The sequence below is a fragment of the Argopecten irradians genome, chromosome 5 (assembly GCF_041381155.1).
Source record: "Argopecten irradians isolate NY chromosome 5, Ai_NY, whole genome shotgun sequence".
NCBI classification, from domain to species: Eukaryota; Metazoa; Mollusca; class Bivalvia; order Pectinida; family Pectinidae; genus Argopecten; species Argopecten irradians.
Genome location: NC_091138.1, coordinates 10134300 through 10155794, shown reverse-complemented (window position 1 = coordinate 10155794; position 21495 = coordinate 10134300). Strand labels below are relative to the sequence as shown.

General features: G+C 37.1%; 1 pseudogene; it reads right to left on the bottom strand.

The window, feature by feature from the left end:
* Nucleotides 1-9075: 9075 nt before the first annotated feature.
* On the bottom strand, nt 9076-17775 carry LOC138324501 (uncharacterized; annotated as a pseudogene).
* Between the last annotated feature and the right edge of the window lie 3720 nt (nt 17776-21495).

Here is a 21495-nt window from a genome sequence, read left to right as displayed (position 1 = left end):
AATTAGAAACTACAAACAGCCAAAATGTGTCATTACAATTACCCATGTTAAAAGTCAAATGGCAAAGTACGGAATACCATGATGTGGTAGTAAGTGACCAATGGACATCAGTTTGTGTTGCCATGAATTTAAAGAAGTAACGAGTGACAGTAATCAATTTGAACATGTCACTACAAGTCCATATATACCCACAGAGTCAACTTCGGGACAAATCGGCACACGAATGGTTAACAGACACATTAAGAACAGTTGCTAAATTCAGTCAAATGATCCTTATTTGCGCTCCTCTTGGAATACAGAGGTCAACACAAAAATCGATTGGAGTAGGACTTTCACCGCATCAGATGTTCTAGGACGGCGTTTGAAAACGACCATACCAACCGCGTTACCATCTTCCTGAAATCTGATACTTTCAACAAAGTAAAATACATCGGTTGACGACAATCAGGTCACTGTTAACTTGAGTGAACGGCCTTCAAACCACTAAGCCTTGGAGACAAGGTCATGGTGAAAAAAAACTAGACAATAAACTGTCGTCGAATGGACAGTTAACCCTGGCACTAGTTACCTGACCTCTTACAAATCACCTAGTCAAGATTTGGTAAAGTCAGGTAACCTTACATACAGGAGAAACCGTAGACATTTTACGAACCAACGGGGTCGAGGGTAGACGTTGAACCCAGGAACCAAACAGACTGGTTGAACTAGTACTTTGTGAACAGTTTACTGGGCCACCCAGTAATTATGTGTTAAGTTAAGGAGAACTCCAAGCGCGAAGGGCCGTAAGGAAACAACATCTTGCGAAATTGAAGGAAATAACACCTTGCGAAACCCTAACCGAAGTCAATATAACACGCGAAGAAACCAACACACATCTGCGACACCTAGTTGTCAAATTCCATCTACACCATACCGCCCAAACAACAAGATCCAGCTCAGGAAGGCTGTTGAGGACACCAGCAGGTTTAAAGACTGTGTTAAATAAAGTCAAAAAGACTCATAACTTTATTTTCAGGTTTGTGTGTTACCAATAGTAGAACTTTCTTTGAAAAATTAAGACACTCAACTTCGAAAAACTATCAGTAGTGTTTTTTTTCTATCCAAGTTTTCTTGTTAATTAAAAAGAAAAAAGAGACTCTCAAATTTCTTTTTTTTTCAGGTTGTGTGAAAATACTTTAAATAGTGTAAATTCAAAAGGACTTCGGTTAACAAGATGGAATATTCCCGTTATAGTATAATTTGCAATTATACATAAATACTATATATAGCAATATTACATGTATATTATTTCCAAGTAACAAATGTAAAAGTTTAAAACAATGAGTAATTTATCTTATATAGTTTATGACAATAGTTTTTTTAGAAAACAGTTTACAACTAGTTTACTGCCCCAAGGTTAAGTACTTTATAAGTTGATGTCCATATGAGATCAAATACCAAAACTGCTAGAAAGGAAGGATGTTAAGTATGTCATTGTCAACTTAGATATCATAGTGGAACTCACCTTGTGAGAAGTATACAATATAAGCAGTCGTAGTCTCAAAGAGTGTCCTCCGGTTCATGTGTTTTACAATGGCCCGAGCAGATCATCTCGCCTTTTATACTAGTATCATGAGAATTTAAAGTACTTGGAATTTCCTACAGAGAGCGCGATAATATAACAAAAGAGTTCAAATACACCGAAGAGTTCCAAATCTTTGCTGGGACAAGACCCAATCTCACGCACGGACTTTCACACAGAGAAAAAGTGTTTGAAATTTAATACGTTAAGATTCCCCTATAGTAAGAATTTTGCTATACCAACCCTACTTCCAAACAATTTAACTTTCACTATCATAAAGAGTGCCATATAGAACTAATGTAGCCTATGCATTGCCCTATTGAAATAACTCTATATGAATAATCACGTGTATAATTTTAAAGAAATGTGGCATATTCCTTATAGATTTTTCAATTCTAAATATGCTCGATATAGGATACAGACTATCCATAGCACATGCTCCGGATAGCGAGTTTAAGATTTTCTCTTCTCTTTAAACGAAATCTTAAGTTTTACTGTCTGGCTATATCTTTTTATGGGCGTCGCCATATTGGATTCAGTAGCAGCAGCAGTTCACAAAAAGTAAAATGATTTTATGAAAGATCGAAGGCCTTGATATCAGTAAATCGGGTTTTTGCGGGTTCCACAAATATCATATTGTCAAATTAACGTTCAATTGTAAATACTCTCGAGCCTATAAACAACAATTACGACAGAAATCCACGGCTTCATTCCAATTTCCCTCTCAGCTTCTTGCAGGAAGTACCGATACTCATCCGCACAAAATGAAAATATTTTAATTTACCGATTAGACGTCTGTTTAAAATGTTGTTGGTTTAACAATTCCCGACTTCATATTTTTTAACATAATATTTTTTTAAATCCGATCGGTAATTATTTGTTTTTTTTTTTATTAATGAATAAGGTCTCTTCTGCGTGACAGGACTTCCGGTTGGTGATACGGTCCATTCAACAAACCACGAATAGATGAATTCTGAAGAAACAAAAGGTATTTGTGGTAAGTAAGCGTGGCAATCTTTGCTCATTTCATATTTGTTCAATGCTTTTACTACAAAATATCGATCGGACTTTAAAGGTAAGTACAAACATTAATGTTGCAGTCTTGTTTACGTGCTAGAAACTGTCAGTAGACTGTATAAAACATCCGGTGACAACATTTTATTATTTTCTTCTTTTTTACTTTTATTAAAATTTGGTTTGCATTATTGGGTTGGTTATGTTTGGAATTAAGATGCACGGTAGTGTTAAATAAGTGTTTACAAAAGCGTACAAGAAAGTTATGTCATGTCAGTAAAACTACGGAAACTCATACACACGTCGTCAGTGCTAGACTATATAGAGAGGGATAGAAAACAGCATTTCGACATGGGAACAAAGAGAAAAAACACCAAAAAAAGGTTTGGATTATCATCCGGCATAAATTCTGTGAAACGTCAAACTTTGAGACCTGGAAGACCCAAATACAAATTTTGTTTAGCCCCCACAATTGCCAAAGTTTCTTTGCAAGATGCACCTCAAACATTTGGTTGTATTCACATGAGAATTTTGAGAAAAAAAAAAAAACTTTTCCAACAAAGGTATGTTCACAAACACGGAGGCATTTGGTTAGCCATCAAAAAGTGAAGCCCATCTACAGTGTGCGTAATGTTTTCTGACACAAGTACCATCAAATTGTGCATAAAAAAGAGTGAACAATGTTGTTGGCAATGGTTTTCGTGTAATAAACTTAGAATGTGTTCAGAAATATGTATCGACGATAAACTATGCATGCATGTTTATGTGATGAAGCCACGTAAAACTCTCGGTGAAAGGTGAAGCCCCCATAAAACTTGTATCAGAGGAGCGTACGTTAGGAATTAGCGTCAATTTACATGTCTCAGTGTCAAGGCTGCAAAAAAATGTTCAAATTTGAGACAAGTCCAAAGCTGCCTAACTCCAAACGGTACGACATCAATGTGAGAGCCGTGTGGGGAAGCATGGTAACAGGTAATGGTCCAGCCCATTTGAACGAATTCCTCGCCACCCTTGATTCGCCTGGTATGACCCAAACCTCCTTTTCCGCCATTGAACAGGAAATAGGCCAGTGGTGGAAAGATGCCCTAGAAACGGAACTATTGATGGCAGGTGCTGAGGAACGAGAGATCGCGATCAGTAAAGGCAATTATCATGGAGAGGTACCATGCATAACAGTCATAACGGACGGAGGATGGTCGAAGAGAACACACAAACACACATATAATGCTCTGGGTGGGGTAGCTATAATTATTGGCCAGGAAACAAAGAAACTGTTACACATAGGAGTACGTAACAAGTACTGTTACATTTGCAATATGTCACAACAAAAACAGGAGGTACCTAGACCACATAAGTGTGTTTTTAAGAATTTGGGAAAGATAGCAGGGGAGGCGGACATTATCGTTGAAGGTTTCCAATCAGGCAGAAACAAAGCCCCAAATGGTTGGCCTGCGACATCACGTATCAGTTGAAGGTTTCAATCAGGCAATAAAATCAAAGCATGGCATGAATGCGGTACAAACATAGACAAAATCTAGTCTTGGTGATGGGGACTTTTCTACATTTGCAAAGATTAGGGAAGAAGTGCCGATATGGGGCAAAGATGTTGTTAAACTAGAGTGTTTAGCAATCATGCCTGCAAATGATGTCCGATCTAAGTTAGAAAAGTTGGTTTAGTGGATAATCCCTTCTTATAAAGGTAGACACCATTAACTAACCAAAGCAGCCAGAATCCGGATTGTAAGTGCCATTCGTTGTGCCATTCGAATGCGAAGCAGGGAAGCTGAAGAGAATGTTAAACAGACATGGCATCTCAGAAGCTATCCAGGGATATTCAAAATATGGCATCATTCTTTGGAAACAGAAACTGTTCAGCTAAAAACAAATCGTGAAATTCGTTACCAATCTGTGACGACCCGGATCTTTGAAAACATACCAACTGTTTCAGATTTCTGAATAGCCAAAAAAACTCAGACAGTCCAGTCCTACGTTACCACCATAAAGTTGACGATTCAATGACAGACAAAGCACATTCCACACCAAAGTCCATGTTGATGAGGTCATCACATGAGCAGGTTAACATGTGGACAGACGGCACCTCATTACAGGCTCAAGAAGAGGCAAGACAAGGCACTTATACAGTTTTTGACCAGGTAATCAGTGCATAATTAAAGATGTCACAACATATTATACCCACCTCATGGCAGAAAGTTAGCAGTCGATGCCTCACTACCAACCTGCGTGAAAGTTGGATGCACATTCGATCTAAATCTTGACGGAGGGAAAGTTTACAACCTTTGTAATCGTTCGTTCACTGGCATGGTCGGAAGACATGGTCATTATTAACAATCCCACCTGGTCACATTATACTGACCGGGAAACGGTCGTTGTATGCTGAACGTAAGTAGGAGCAAGAAACAACCTTTGTACCATCTTTCCTGGCATAGACTTTGCTACTCGGGCAGACTTGGACCTGGGTTCCTCCGAGGTGGGAAATCAAAGCTCACAGCTAAAAGTGAGGTTCCTGTAAAACATGTAGGCAAAGACACCAGATGCACCTAAATACCACCACACATAAAGGCAAGCAAACGACAAAAGAAAAAAGATGGAAGAGAAAAAATGGTAAGCGCAACTCAGGCGAACTCCAAGAAAGAAACTAGACTAATCAATATGGAAAGAGGCCATAGATTTCTAACAGAGGAAGTAATCCCAAAAACACTTGATGAATTGAAAGACCAGTAAAATAAAGAGAGAGGATTACAGACATGGCAGTGAAATCAAAATATTCGCCAGTCCATGCATCATGTCTGTGGAAAATCCCATTGTGGTGATTTTTCAAGGAAAACTCAACTCCTCCTAAAATCATTTCCATCTGACATACAGAGAGACGAAAGAGAATCACAAACATACCATCTACTTCTGGCCCTATTATACGCAGATTGAGTGCCTCCATCGATACCTGTCTTATGTTTAGTCCGCAAAAGCATCTCTACAGTAAATTCAGAGGAAATAGATACACCACACATGGTCTCTTGCAAGAAGAAAATAGCCTGAAAGAATACCAAACTGAAAAAGACTGAGTTTGTTTGATTAATAACGTCAATATGGACATCCAATCGAGTGGCCTTGGACTCATTGACGATGCAACAAATTTTTGCAGGTGCCAGTCCGGATGGAATAGTTTGTTGTTCGAAATGGGGAACCCTTGGCCTGGTTGAAGTGAAGAATGTTCTGCCGAAGACCAAGCAACCACTTAATTTGTATCAAGCAGCACATTAACTCAGAAAAACTTTTGTTTGGAATTGAAGGAGGGCAAATTAACACTGCGAGAAAACCATGACTATTTCTATCAATGCCATGGATTGATGAACATTTGTGATAAGCCCTGGATTGATCTTGTAGTGCGCACAAGCCAGCCATACCAAATGTACATTCAACGCATTTTTAGAAATATTCAGTTGTGGGAAAACAAAATGTTGCCAAAGCTGAAAGCTTTTACTACAAAGCTCTACTTCCAGAGTTAACTTCACCACGAGAAGGGAAAAGTCCAGGAATCAGAGAGCCGGGAATTTGGGTAAGACATGTATAGAATATGAAACAATTGATAGGCTTATTAATATTTTATATGACATAATTAATATTTTATATTATATAGTCAGCTTATTCAGGAAAAATCATTGAAAGGGTGTGATACATGATTCTGTGGTAAGTATCTAAGTTTTTGATTGGTAAAAGTTGCTAAAAATTTTGTACAGAATTAAATTTTAACACTGACACTTTTTGTCTTTTCAGTATAATGAATCGGCCAAGAAAAATGTGACCAGAAGAAGCAGACGAACACATTCCAAACAACCGCAGCCAAAAGTAATGTTCCAACGCCCACATACCCATACATTAACTTTGGCGAAGGTAAATTGAAATTGTGTACATAATACAATAATATCATTTATTGAACATGCCATTTTAGATGGTGGAGGAATGAGCAGGAAAATTCGTGCCTAGAGTAAACTACCATACACCGACAATTTAATTCAGTAGGATTTTTTAAGGTGGTCCATCACACAAAATTAAACTGTTTTGATGGGTTCCCAGTACAAAGAAATATGTCGGAGAGGTTCCGCAAAATTTTGGATCTCGTCCGAACAGGAAAATATTTTACACATTACACATTCCTATCTATTGAGAGTAGGATCCTACATGCGATTCTCCCTCACATGTAAATCAGTGCACTGTAATTTTCATACCACATACAAGATAAGTACTACTATAACATGTACACTTTGGTTTCATGCCGTGAGACATAATCGGCTATTAACCAAAGGCGGTATTTTAAACAATAAACTTTTCTCATATATTAACATGAAATTGAACATTTCAAGATATCAACAGTGCATGATAAACCATTTCACATATTTTATCCAATAGCAAACCTTTTTATCAAATAAACGTTTACAATGTGTTTTAGTCCTTACCTGCCTTGAATTTTAATGATCTTTTAAGTCCTGATTATGACTTGTAGTTTGGCCCTAAATGACCTGAGTTGTCGATGGGCCGTAAAACTGAAACCAAACAATACAAACAAAAGAAAATCAGAATACCTAGAAAAATAGCTTCAAAACCAGCCGAACCAGTAAGTCAGCAACTGGCCCACCACATTTTATACCACTCGACCATCGCGGCCCTTATACTTATAAGTTAAAGTTTTGTTTAGATATAATATACAATATTAAACCAATTTAAAAGTGATAGAAAGGACTCCTCAACTATATTTGTTCTATGTAAATATATGATTAAATTTATATGTATGAAATGTTTCAGTGAAAACCCGTGAAGTGACCAAAGCAACTCCCCTTGCCCGTGATGCCACAGCTGGTAGTTCAGCAACTGCATCACAAGGGTGTCATCAAGTGAAAATATGGTTTTAAAAAACGAAACAAGATAATAATTCATTATTTGATTTCTTGTTACAAGAACATGTAATTTAGCAACGTTTCTATTAAAACCAAACAGTTCAAAAAAGTTGTCTTAATCATAATAAGAAATGAAGTAGCAAGGCTATAACTAATCATTAGCTCATTAAAACTATAAAAGTATAAGTTGTCTAATTTGTATTTCATAGGTTATCAAGAGCCCGCACATCAAATGTTACGTTTGTGCGAAGAACCATGAAAAATCAATGGATTATTGATGAAAATAAAGACCAACGCGAATGGTATAAGGGGACAGTTTTGAGTATGATGTCTGGTGTTGATGGTGTTTTTAATGCTGTATATAAAGTTCAGTATGAAGGAGAGGAGGACCCATACGAAGTAGATCACCTGCTAGATGATTACAGGTCTTCGGCATTAGTATTCATGAGTATCTAAAAGTGAGTAGAGAGTTATCTATGGGTTTTTAGATTGGAACATAAATTTTGCATTCAATCAGACATTCCAATTTCATTATCCCAAATACTTAAAAATTAAGTATAAAATGTGTAACGTGCTTGAGTCTAGTTAAATAGTATATTTACAGGTACAACCTCTGGTAGCGAGGTATCATTACGCCTTTGGTAGCAAGGCTATACATATTTAAGATCAACCACTCAGTGACAGAATTGACAAACTCAGTAAGTATCAAGTTTCATTATTTGCATTGTTATTTACATGGCCACATCAACAACCAGGAGATTACAGATTATAAACAGTACAATATCTAACAGTTATATTTGATAATAGCTACAGCAGAATAGATCTCAATAGTATAATCCAAAACTAATTCACTTACAACATATAAATACTATTTCCTTAATAGTAATATCTCACATCAGATTAATACTATTACTACCTGGAACTACCACAAGTCTACGACCTTGACAGTAGTGTTGCTAATGTAAATAAACCGAATAGACAATCTGTAAAACCTGTGGTCTATAAATAGCCTAACTATGACATCCAACTAAAATACATATATAATGGGATGATAGGGACTGAGTTGCGTAGTAAATTGGTTTTGAGACGGCAAATAACATCAATTAAAGACGCGTTATGTAGGTAAAATCGACGTCGTGTAGATAAGAAAAAACTATTATCTGCTAAAAATTAAAGAGACCGTTATGTAGGTAAAATCCCACAGTTATCGTAACACGTATTGTTACCGCAGTTAAATATGACAATATCACAAACATCATCCAGTCACATAACCGATGGGTACAACTGTAAACTTAAACATGTCATCGTAGATTATATACATGAAATGATAACAGTATTAAAATCTATAGATATATGTACAATACACGTAATTCTAGTCACGCTACAAATGAAAGCATCACATTATAAAATTGTTCCTTTACGTAAAAAATTACAAGCTCACTAAAATGCAATAAAAATTATATATTTCTGTTTCTATGTTATACATTTGCTACTACACAGCTTCCATACTTTTATAGAAAAAGTAGTTCTCTCATCATGGCTTCCGCGTGTTTTCAAATGTGCCGTATGTTTTTCTCAACTAACATTAGGCATTGTACCACCGATATTTTAAAGATGCTCCACCGCCGACAGACCATAAACGATAATCATCATTTGAACTGTAATTGGTGTTTAATCGTGTATATGTATATCTAATAAACACAAAAGATAATACGAAATGATTTATTTTGCTTATGGTGCATGCACAATCAGTACTTCATTCCATATAGCATAAAGTGCCACGGAAATTTTCGCGATGCAAACAATTACATCTGATATATTTATCTTGAAATGAAACGAGAAGCTCAAACTTTTCATTGATGGTAATGGTGTAAAGTAAGTTATTTTTGTAACCGAAGAAAAAACTAAATCGCCTGCTCCTGCATTTGATAGAGAAAAAATACCGTTTGTCAGCGATGGAGCATCTTTAAGAAAAGAAAATCCCCATCATGATTATCTATTTTTGCAGACTTTGCTGACTTCATATGATTTTTAAGAAATTGAACTGTTTTAAAGGCAAATATTTATTGAATGAATTGTTAAATTACTCTTATTAATCTTCCTCATACAAAATACGTACATTTTGGTATATTGGTTGACTTATTTATTGCCACAGCTCTGACAAAAAACTTTGATTTTTGACGGCCCTTTTTTTTACTAAAGCGGAACCTTAAATACAGTAATCATCGTTAATACAATATACGAAGTTGATAATAATATCACCAGGAATACTAACAATAAACTCTGGAACCAACACACATAAAATTGTAGGTAAATATACCTACTCGTCAATGTCCTCAGTCATTATAATACTTGAGGAGTTTGAAGCCCCAATCTCCTGTTGCCCACAACACATCATCCGTCTGCACACCTATTGTTTGATGTCCACTTTTGTTTGTGTGAAGTGTTTCTATGTACTTTCCTGATCCACTTATTAGTTCTATGGTGTTCGTTGACCGGTCAGCAATAACGAGATTACCTCTACTGTCATACACGGACTGTATCAGGATCAAACTTGTCTGGTTTTATAAACCTCCTTAAGTAACTCCATCGAGTCTGTGGTATGTCTTCCCCTCGATAAATGACCAGGTCCTGAAGTGTTTGATTGTACACAATGACGTGACGTATGTAATTGTGTGGGTTAGCGTAGTCCCCACTGATGTAGTTACTACTAATTACAGCTATGTTACCTTAACACCACACTGTGTGATGGACTGTACAAACCCGATCCCTGAACTCTTCAAAATGGCTGTATGTAGCATCCGGCCGTCTGTTGTGTGCATCACCACCTTGTAACCCTGCTCTCTACTCCCTGTACCCACTACAACCCGACCCTCTCTCGTCACACAAAGACTATAGGGCCTATACTCGGTAGTGAATCTTGTGACTGGAGTAGATGATGTAGATACTTCACATACAATCTTCCCCTCCCTGCAACAGAACCACAGACGACCTGTGGTAGGGTCCAGACTGATGTCCCTAATGTTTTCTATGTGTTTATTCTTTTGTAGTACCTGGCCTTTGTAGGTGATGAGCTTTACGGAGCCATTTTTACAGTCACAAAGCCACGCATATCCATCAGAGGTAGGACAGACTGATGTGACGCCATCCGGGTATGAAAACTGGGACATGACTGTTGGATGAAGATTGTATCCGACTTCTGAAGTTTGACCAGCGGACTGTTTTGGTCTGACTACCGGACTAGATGATGACTCTGTTCGGTCGGTAGGAATGCTTATGTTGCCCATAGCCTGTTTAATGTGACTCTGCCTGTTCTTACTTGGAGTAAACCCTGCCAAGTCTATTGTAGGTGCGGGTGGGATGTCGGTATCCAGTTCCAGGATTTCTGATACCGAGTCGTACATCAGTATAGCTGTTCCTGTCTGGATAGTCTGTCTATACTCTGATGAGAGTTCCCTCAAGCGTTCCCTTCTACCCTTCATTTCTGAGATGTGTGTCTGAAAGCGGTCCGTAGCCGCCACCTCCATCTTGTCACAAAGTGACAAATACTCCGCCGTTATTAGATCTAATTCTTCCTTACATTGGTTACTATGGTCCAGGATATCTTTGCGGAGTTTGTCATACAGAGGTTTACACGAAGTGATTTTTGTACGAGATGTAGTAATTTCCTGGTTCAATTTTGGAATATTAACTTTGTCTGTTTCATTGATAAAATCCAAAATGATGTTTTGATTTTGATATTTCGTTTCAGATAATTCAACAAAACTGCCATTATGAGCCTTGTGAGTTGACAATGAACACGTCAAACATATCAGGACCTTACAATCCTGACAAAGGAGGAGGACGTCATTGTCTTTATGTATGTGACACTTGGTGTTACCTTTACCTCGGACTGGTAACTGCGCCCGTATTGTCGATGTTTTAGATGCCATGGATGTCAACATTAGGTTTGCGATAAGTACAAGATGAACATTGGATGGGGTAGATCCTTTGATGTATCTGGATAACAAAGGAAATAACATATTAAGTCTTTGCCAACGGACTAATCTAATGATATGTTCACGCTTTTGTTTGTTTGTTTGTTTGTTTGTTTGAGTTTTACGGCCCATCGACAACTATGGTCATTTAGGGCCAAACTACAAGTCAGGCATTAGTATCAGGATAAAAGATCGGGGTAAGAAAAGGCAAGTAAGGATTAAAACACAGATTGTAAACGTTCACACGTAGAAAATCCTTTCTTTGGTCACAGGTTTACGACGCGCATAAAAAACATAAACTGAAAGGTTGTTTACTTAGCCCTGTATCCCATTTCCAGAAAATGGGGTAATTAATTTTGAAATGCTCTGAACACCACAAAAATCATCCGATTTGAATATTTTTTAGCTTACATTGATGACAAATCCTTACTGGTCATTATGGTATATGATATCTGTGCTCATTTGGGAATCGTGACCTGGGGATGTAGGGTGTACTTTAACGACTAATGATTTTTACACGAATCCTCGTAATTCAATTTCGATATGAAATAAAAGTCGCCTATAATCCCATCATATCATATACCATAGTGACCAGTAAGGAATTGTCTTCAATGTACATGTATGCTAACAAATATTCAGATCGGATGATTCTTGTGGTGTTCAGAGTATTTTAAAATTAATTACCCCATTTTCTGGAAATGGGATACAGGGCTAATAAACAACCTTTCAGTTTTTTAGTATATTTTTTTGCGCGTCGTAAACCTGTGCTTTGGTACATTTAAGTGGAATGAAATTTAGCCTAAGATAACAAAGGAAATGATATATTAAAGCTGACGAAGCAGGTCAAAAGTATTTATTTAAAAAATAAGTATGCATGTGTTTTAGGAATCAAGAGACATTCCCGTGTCGAGGACAGCCATTTTTGTTTTTCTGTCTCTCCGTATTCTGACGCACTCGCCGAACCATATATACACCGCGTGAATCGACACGTGCGTGCAGTCTATACGTGTACATATCACATACTATTACGTAAACGAAGCCTTTAAAACCTGTAAAGCTGTTTCAGCAAGAAAACATGTCAAGTCCTCTATGATGTTATTTAGATGTTTCTCAAAATAAAATTTTCCTTATCAGTGAATAGAAATTCAAATAAAATGTATCGAACTCGATACACTCGACTGGCCACGTACACATGACCACCAGTCCCAAACGAGTGACTGATATATAAACTGCCGAGGACACACACGTGTACATGTGAAACATTGTGTACATTAGCTTGTATTCGACATATTTTGGGATCTAGCAGACAATATTACTGCAATGAAACCTTGTCAGGTGAATGCAGTGGTTATTTTTAGTTTTACAATATTATCTGCAATATCGGGGCATGTATATCTGAGACAAGATATGTAAAAAATGACGCACGTGTGTCAAGTCTCGTGCTTTTTATAGGTGGTTGGCTAGTGGAAGGTAACTAAGCAGAACAAACGAAAATGGCTACCTTCGGAATCATTTGATACGACTTTCGTGGTACAGTTGAGAACTTAATCAAAAGTGTGTATTCATCATAACGAACCGTACTGTTACGCATGAAAGGTAGTACAGTTTGTTAATTTTTACAGAACATGCGAAAAAAAGGCAAATTTAAGGAAATTTAAGGTAGATATCAATTTTCAATGCACATATCTAATGTTTTCTGAGCAGTGATAAGATTGTTTTTAGGAAAACAGTTTAAACAAGGTAAACAAGGACTCGATTTGTATGATTTTGTCAAGTAAAATCCCGTCAAACAAACCGTACACGCTTTAGTAAAAAAAGGGTATTATACGAAGGACAAGATGTAGGACAAAGAGACACAACACAAATATGCCACAGCCTACCAAGACCCGCACATTCACACATGAGAGGCCGTCCTTTTATTACGACATTAATGTAATAAACTCAACTCTGAAATATACATGTCTTCGTATAGTATAGAAGAAGGCAGGGCAGTGTTTGAATCGTTTTTTCGTCAACCTCACTGAGTGCGCACGGACATTATCTTGCTGCAGAACGTCGACGGCTGGATGATTTCGAAAGAATGGTACGGCGGTAGTTTGTAGGATTTTGTCGATATAACGGCGCGTTGTCAGATTACGTCAGATCCACGACCACCAGAGGCGTTATGCTATAGAATGAAATCCCTCCTTAAACCTATCCCCCCCCCCCCACCGGTCACATTCGTTGACGCACGAATCGAAGTAGTCGTCTCCAAATACGAGTTCTACGAATTTAACGTCCTATGTAAATCCAGGGTCATGTATGTATGTGCAAGGTTTGTTGGTGGAGAAAAACTACCGACCAGTGTTCAGTACCTGGCAACTGCCCCTTACGGAATTCGAACTCACGACCCAGAGGTGGAGGGCTTGTGGTATAGGATGTCGAGACATCTTAACCACTCGGCCATCAACGTGACGCCTGGTCCACGTTAGACGACGTGGTGTCAGCATGTTTCTGTTAACAATCATTAACAGTAACCCGAGATTGTATGTCCTCCAATGTATGTGATGTGAAGTGCGGGTCATGACCCTGACTGTTAATATGACGTTAATTCAATCAAACAAACAAGTGTCTTCTTTTAAATGAGGAACTTTGCCCTTTTTATAGTGATATCTCACACCAGCATGCCGTCGAAGACACTTTTGCCCTGCATAACCGCTGCCCCTATTGCATGATCCTAAAGGCAGCTAAATTAAGGATCTTGTCTTATTTCTTCATCATTACTAACTCTCTTCTTCCTTATGTCTCCCTTGACACCACCTCTTATGGCCTTTGGTTCTCTGGGTTCTGTCCCCGTATTCAAAATAAAAGTGGATTGTTTCTGCTCCTCCTTAGCGATCAGCATTAAGTGATTCCCCGGGGTGACTGGTTTGCTCCGAGTCAGTATAATGTGACCGGGTGGGGAGTGTTGCTTGATCTCCCAAAACACGCATCACGCACTTCACACACGCTACACAACGCATACATCGGAGGTCGTCCTTACATTACCATGTGTGTTAACGGGACGTTAATTTAATCAAACAAACAAACCGAAGATACCATACAACTAAACCCTAATGAAAACATCCTACACTAGCCAGAGTTGGCCTGTGTGTTTGGGGGAAACCTCATGTTGGAGACCGTCGACAAAGGACAGTTGGTGTTAAGAGGTCGCAATGCTGTTAGTCAACACTTATTGGTTATTTTTCATTTTCAAATTAAATGGAAACAATCTATTTTCGTATTTATTCAACTCATCATTTACTTTATCCGTCATAATTCTTATGTAATAACAGATGCGTTATGAACAAACTCAAACGTCAACAACGTATACCTGCACCAGGAGGTGAGTATGCTAAATGAATATGTATGATAAACATACCTGATATCGTGACTTATAACGTGTGTACATACACTATACATGTACATTCCAGATAGGCTCTGTAAATACCGTAATTGTTTAGTTTCAACGTCCTCTTAAATCGTAAAGTGAGTTTTTTAACAAGTTTTTGATGCTGATTAAATAAATCCTTAACTAAGTCACTGTGACCTACAATGTGTCATCTGTTTTCTAAACTGAAGTTTAGAAACCCATGTTTTGCAGGGAAAAAATATATCATTCCTGCTGTAATACTTGATTTAATTAGGATATCAAACATGAAAACATCGCCCTGAAAATTACCATGATCCTAGAAAAATCGGATGTTCTTGAATAGCATACAATATGCTGCTGATCCCAAGGTATCTCAAGCAAAATAGTTTGGTTATCACTGAGTTAACAGCCCCACAGTGACACCCCTTCTTTCGATTGGTGAAGTTACCCATATCTGTATCATCTTACTTTGTTCTGTTTAGATCGAGCACACGCTTTTAAATTATGTTTAAGACCATTAACAGGATTGGCCATGATCTGAACTTTGGTTGGTGGTTGATAAGGCTTTACCTGGTTGGTTGTTGATAAGGCTTTGCCTCCTATTAGGGATCAACCAACTAAATAAAAAAAAAGACCTTCGAAATGGCCCACTGTGTATACAAGATTGAGCCCAGGATAGAATTTTAACCCGGCCGCTGATTGGCCTGGCTAATTATGAATTTCAAAAGTAAAAATGTTTTCTGACAGGTAATTATTCCTAGATAACCATAATATCAATTTGGAAATTCATATTGAGATTTAGGTTAAAAATATCAATTTTGATAATGAATAGGTAAAAACATTAGAATTTCCGGATATTTTAGTGCAAAATGCGCCTGATTTCAATAAAGCTACCCTGGTTGGAGTTTGAGCAGAAGGACCCAACTTTTTTTTCTATCTAGTGTTATATGAGAACTTAGACTTTAATTATGGAACACAATACCTAACTAATATTTCTTTGTTTTAATAATACAGTACAAAACTTTAACAAAGTTTAACACTGTGGTCTATGTAAAATCATTTAGTTGGTTGCTCTCTATAGCGAACGCAACCGGAAGTATAAGAGTCAGTCACTGGAGCCGAGTGAGTCCATGGATACAAAGGTAAGTCGCCAAGTTTTAGAATAATATATGTGTCACTGTGACTATGCATGCAGTTTATTTAGAATTGGCCAGTAAGTTAATGGTACATATAACGTAGATTCAGGTAATTAGCACGGCTGTAAACGTGTGACATGTGCGTTTAACATCAGATGGGTACGATCACATGGTGCGCGGTGCATGGTCTCCTCAGTTGTCAGAATTTAGTACACAGAACTGTATGCATGTTCCAGTTTAGGTGAACCAGGAATTAGCGGTCAAATCAAGAAATTGGGGGTCAGTCATCTCTGCCATATTGGAGTGCCGAGAGCCATAAAGGTATAATATAAAAACATAAGTTAAAGCTTATACATTTTGAAATTGGTAACATTAAGGGGAGACCAATTACATTGTATTACATAATGTCTAGTTTGGGATTTAGACCTCCCTTGTGCTGTGTGTTGTGTGAACATTTTGGGAGGTTGTGGTATGTTGTGTTCTTATAATGTGCCCTGTCCCTTGTGCTGTGTGTGTGAACATTTTGGGAGGTTGTGGTATGTTGTGTTCTTATAATGTGCCCTGTAATGTGTTATGTACTGAAGCAAGCACGACCAAACATAATACCTCCCCCGGCCACATGATACTGACTCGTGTAAAAGTAAACTGTACGATTTTGAATTAAAAATAAATTGCTACAAACAACTGAAATATTTCTTTTTAAAACAGGTTGTTATTTTAAATGTAAACTTGTCCCACTCCAATACTATTGACCGACCCAGGTTATTACGCCTTGGAAGTAATTTAACAAAACTGTATTATTGTTGAAGACAATACAACACATCACATGTAGCCATTGCGTACCAAACAGATACGAACCATATATTAAGTAAATGTCTGATGATTAGAAGAAGCAATGTATACTTTGAGGTATTTACTGGTTGAATTTATCGAAATACCCGAAATCAAGTGGAGAAGTGACAATCCTAGGTCAATGACCTATTTGTATTTTATTTTAAACATATAAACATAATTTGATTTCAACAAAACTGGACAAAAACAGAAAATTGCCCCCCACACACACATGACTCCGTACTGACCTTAAAGGTAGGTTTCGCCCAACCAAATAGTTTTTTTTTGTAAAATACGATAAACGGAAGAATTTTTTTTTTTTTTTTTTAAATACCGTAACTTAATTTCTTTATGCGTATGAGATTGAACAAATGTGTCTTGAATACAAAATTGAAGTAAATTGCCGTGGCAAACTGTCATTGTTATCTGACTTTTTTGTTGCACGCTTCCGTTTGTTGATGCGGCCTCGTTTTGGAAAAAAAAATACGTCATGTTCTATGTAAAACTTGACTTCGCTCTATTTTAGAGGAGTATTTTCCTTGTCAAGCTAGGCAACTGACCATCCATATTATTCGCTATATGCATTGAAAATGATCTGAGGATTATATCTATGTGCAGGATAAATTTCAATTTCGTAGTCTTTATATATCCTTGGACGAAACCTACCCCCGGGTATCTGTAAACAAAAATAATGCGTATCGGTCATGGCCACCAGAGGGCCCAAATTGACACTCGTCCTTTGTGTAAGCAAGGAAGATTTGGTTATTGGCGGGAATTTTACTTAAAGCCCAACTTAAGAAGGTTAGTGTCTCCAAAAACCATCCAAAAGTGTTGTACAGTAAATTGCTAAATACCTTGCTTTCAAGAATGCAGGCTACTAAGTATGGCGACTTCTGTACTGATCCTCGTGATGATTTCTTTTCTGTTCTCACTACGATGTACACTACTCGGTCCGTCACGTGAAATAAAACTAGTCTTTATATGATGATAAAGAGATTATAAATGATATAAACAAAACTTTGACCGTGGTTGTTTTCCGAGCTTTGTGACTAATCAATATATAAAGATACGATAATATTGCTGATAATCACTTAACGTTGCTGGTCTTTCTATGCTTAGTTTATCAACTTCAGTCTTAGCACTGTAACAGTTTAGGTCCAAACTTTATCAACTTTTATTTCTGACCTCACCCAATGGCAGTCAACAAGATGATAACATAACAAATGGTGGTTATCGTTTTTCTGACAAGAGAATACAACGCAATATCATGTATTTAGTATCGTTATACGAAACATCATTGACATTTTGATAATATCCTGTATGTCTATTCCTTTCTCCATACACTCTCACAGTAACTATGCTACATGCAAGATTACTTACAATGTGCCCTACTAAATGTATACTTCCCTAAACCTTATCAATAAAACTGTACCTCTATTTAGAAAACTACCACTTACTGATAACTTCCCCAAACCGATTCGTTTCATTATTGAGGAGGGTATTATTACTTCCAAATTCAGAACAATAAGGTCCACACCCGTAACTAACTACGCTTAATCTCAATGGAACGCTCATGCTTTATCTGAATGTCAATCGTTTACGATGCAATGCTATCAGGTATACATTTACTAATAATTGAATTACGGTTCTTAGTAACTCTTCTTATTTTATGACCATTCACAAATTTAATGTTCAAATATTCATATAGATTGAACTAATACTGCACTGAACGTGACACATCACAGAAACACTCCATCTCGACAATCGACAAATTCGAAATGTCCTTTATAGGCCTCCATCATCAGATGGTAGCTTTCAAATCGATTTTCGTCCGTGGCCCGTCCAGTAACAATTCTTGTTATCGCTATTGCTATTAAAGTACTGAAGGGGTCTTTCTCAGAATATGTTGGATCTCCCTATTGCCCTAGTTTTTCTATTTGTATTTTGGGATCGCGCCAACAAGATGGCAGACAGGCTACTATCTTGAATTTTGATAATTGAGGTTTATTACCGCTATTTCAGAAAGTACTGAATCGATCTGTCTCCAAATTTCATATGACGTTTTGTAGTTTAAAAATAAACAGAGAAAAAAACTTTCATTTCATTGTCTGACAAATCATTCTTGGTGGGCGCAATAATCCCTATGGGATTATTTGTTTTTTATTGGCATATTCTTTGTATTTATTTTCACTCTGTTGTTACCATTTTGGTACCAATTATTAAGATGGCCCACAGGCCTCCATTTTGGATTTTGATAGTTGAAGCTTGTTACCGCTATTTCTGAGAATGTACTAACGGGATATGTCTCGACATTTGGCAAGTTGTAAGGGGTTCCAAATGGGGTAAGTATAAATGTTTTTAAAGCATTCTACAAATGGGGAAATTCTACTCCGGCCTAAAACTGTGTTGCATAAATAGAACAATATTTGAAAATGGTAAAATCATTAAAATATTTTATATAGACCATAGATATTGATATTTATCATGAATTTTACACTGAACGAAACTGTCTCCCCAAAAGAGCCTCCAAATCGGATTCCTATAGAAACAATAAAGACAGTCGTTTAAATGGAAAATATGAATTACTAGAATCATTACAACCCACGATACATTATGACTTCAAATTGATGTTTTTTTCCCTGATATCTGTACTCAAAGTTAATCAGGTGTGGTGTACAGATATTACGTATCATGAGACTGGCCTACACTTAGATCTGTCAGGTGTAATGTACAGATATTACGTATCATGAGACCGGCCTACACTTAGATCTGTCAGGTGTAATGTACAGATATTACGTATCATGAGACTGGCCTACACTTAGATCTGTCAGGTGTAATGTACAGATATTACGTATCATGAGACTGGCCTACACTTAGATCTGTCAGGTGTAATGTACAGATATTACGTATCATGAGACTGGCCTACACTTAGATCTGTCAGGTGTAATGTACAGATATTACGTATCATGAGACCGGCCTACACTTAGATCTGTCAGTCATTGTGGTAGTTTATCACAGTTGTATTATCATGTTATATCAGGGTTAACTTGATATAACACAAATATCTGATTGTACTCTAGACACGGCGAAGCGGTTTGTGGTAAGAGTACAGAGGTTTGTCATATCTCCATAAAACACTAATCTCTTTGTGGGACTCTTTTTTATGAAATTATCACGCCATTATCTCAGTCAACTAGAACTGAGGTTACACATCATTCCAATATGGGTTGATTAAGTAATTATAAAGTCAATGATAATGGTCGTTACAATTACAATCAAAGTTGAGTTATACAAAAATATTCCACCGATTAAAGCTGCTTTATCTAAAATATTTCAATTTAAAACGACTCAATTTCCGTTATATGCAAGGTAAGAAGGTTGTTCCCTCTTGCATTAGGTACACTCCTTATCAGAGGTTAGGGGTTTACCTAATCACAATTCTGTGTAAACGTGATTTCATTTACCTTTTAAATAGACCCAATTCCCGTTCATTGGTCGAATTACTGTATAGTTTAATTTCGTGGGGAAAAATTCGCTCATCTTAGATTTCTAACAGTATAAGCTAGTACGAGTTATCTTTCTTCTTATTTGTTCAAACGTTTTTGAGTGAACGCTCGACCAAATTGAAATGTCCTTTTTAATATTGTATTTTGGGATATAGTCGAGGAAAATTAGCACTAAAATCAGCTAACCCCAAAATAATTGCAACATAATGTTTTTAATTGGTTTTACCTTCATCAATATCTGAAGTAAAACTCACAAAAAGTCGCCATCGATTAGCCAACAGGAAATTGTATTTTTTCCATATTGAAGTCAAGCATATTGTTCTATCATTATTCTATCATGAACAGGGGGTAGGGGTATTAAATATATCCTAAAATTGTTGTTGGTAATATCTTGTGGAATTTAAACATACACAATGTAAGTATACATAATAAGAATCATTGTCATTTGCATTTTAATGGAAATCCTCATTCAGTGACGTCACAGCAGGATCAAAAGTTATCGCCCTTGTTAAATTGAATAACAAAAATAGTTTCTCAAATCAATACAAATGAAACATTTATATACAATTTTAGATTGATGTCAAAACGCGTAAAATGTAAATATCTATTATTTTACACATTATGTTTATTCTACATCCGCATCAGAAGGCACAGAAGGTGAATTTTCACAACTCAGACCGCGACACTCTCCACAGCCCATTGAACATTTTAGTCCATGTCGCCTAAATGTGCATTGCCTTGTGTCACAATTTGACTTACATTTGCACCTTATGATTTTCAATAGTTCCTCCGGTGCCACAGCGATGCATGTCTTTACCGGTGTGTAAGTGTCATTCAAAAGTTCCCATCCCCAGTCCCGGGGATCCATATCTGCCTCCTCATCCATCCATTGTTGAACTTGTAAGAATACTCTGTAACTGTGAAATTTGGCAGCAGATGACGTAGGTGGAAGTGCGTGGACCTGTACAGGCCCAGTGTTTTGAGTAACTTTCTCTGAGAATTTTCTAAATCGTAAAATATTCAGATTCTCATTTTGAACACCATTGTAGAGAACAATCAAAGCATCTTCACCGACTTGTGCCACTTGTGCATGTGTTGAACTGTCATTAAGAAGAATATCTGCCTGAACCTGTAAGTGGGGATTGGTTTTGAGATTTTTTCAAAGCCAG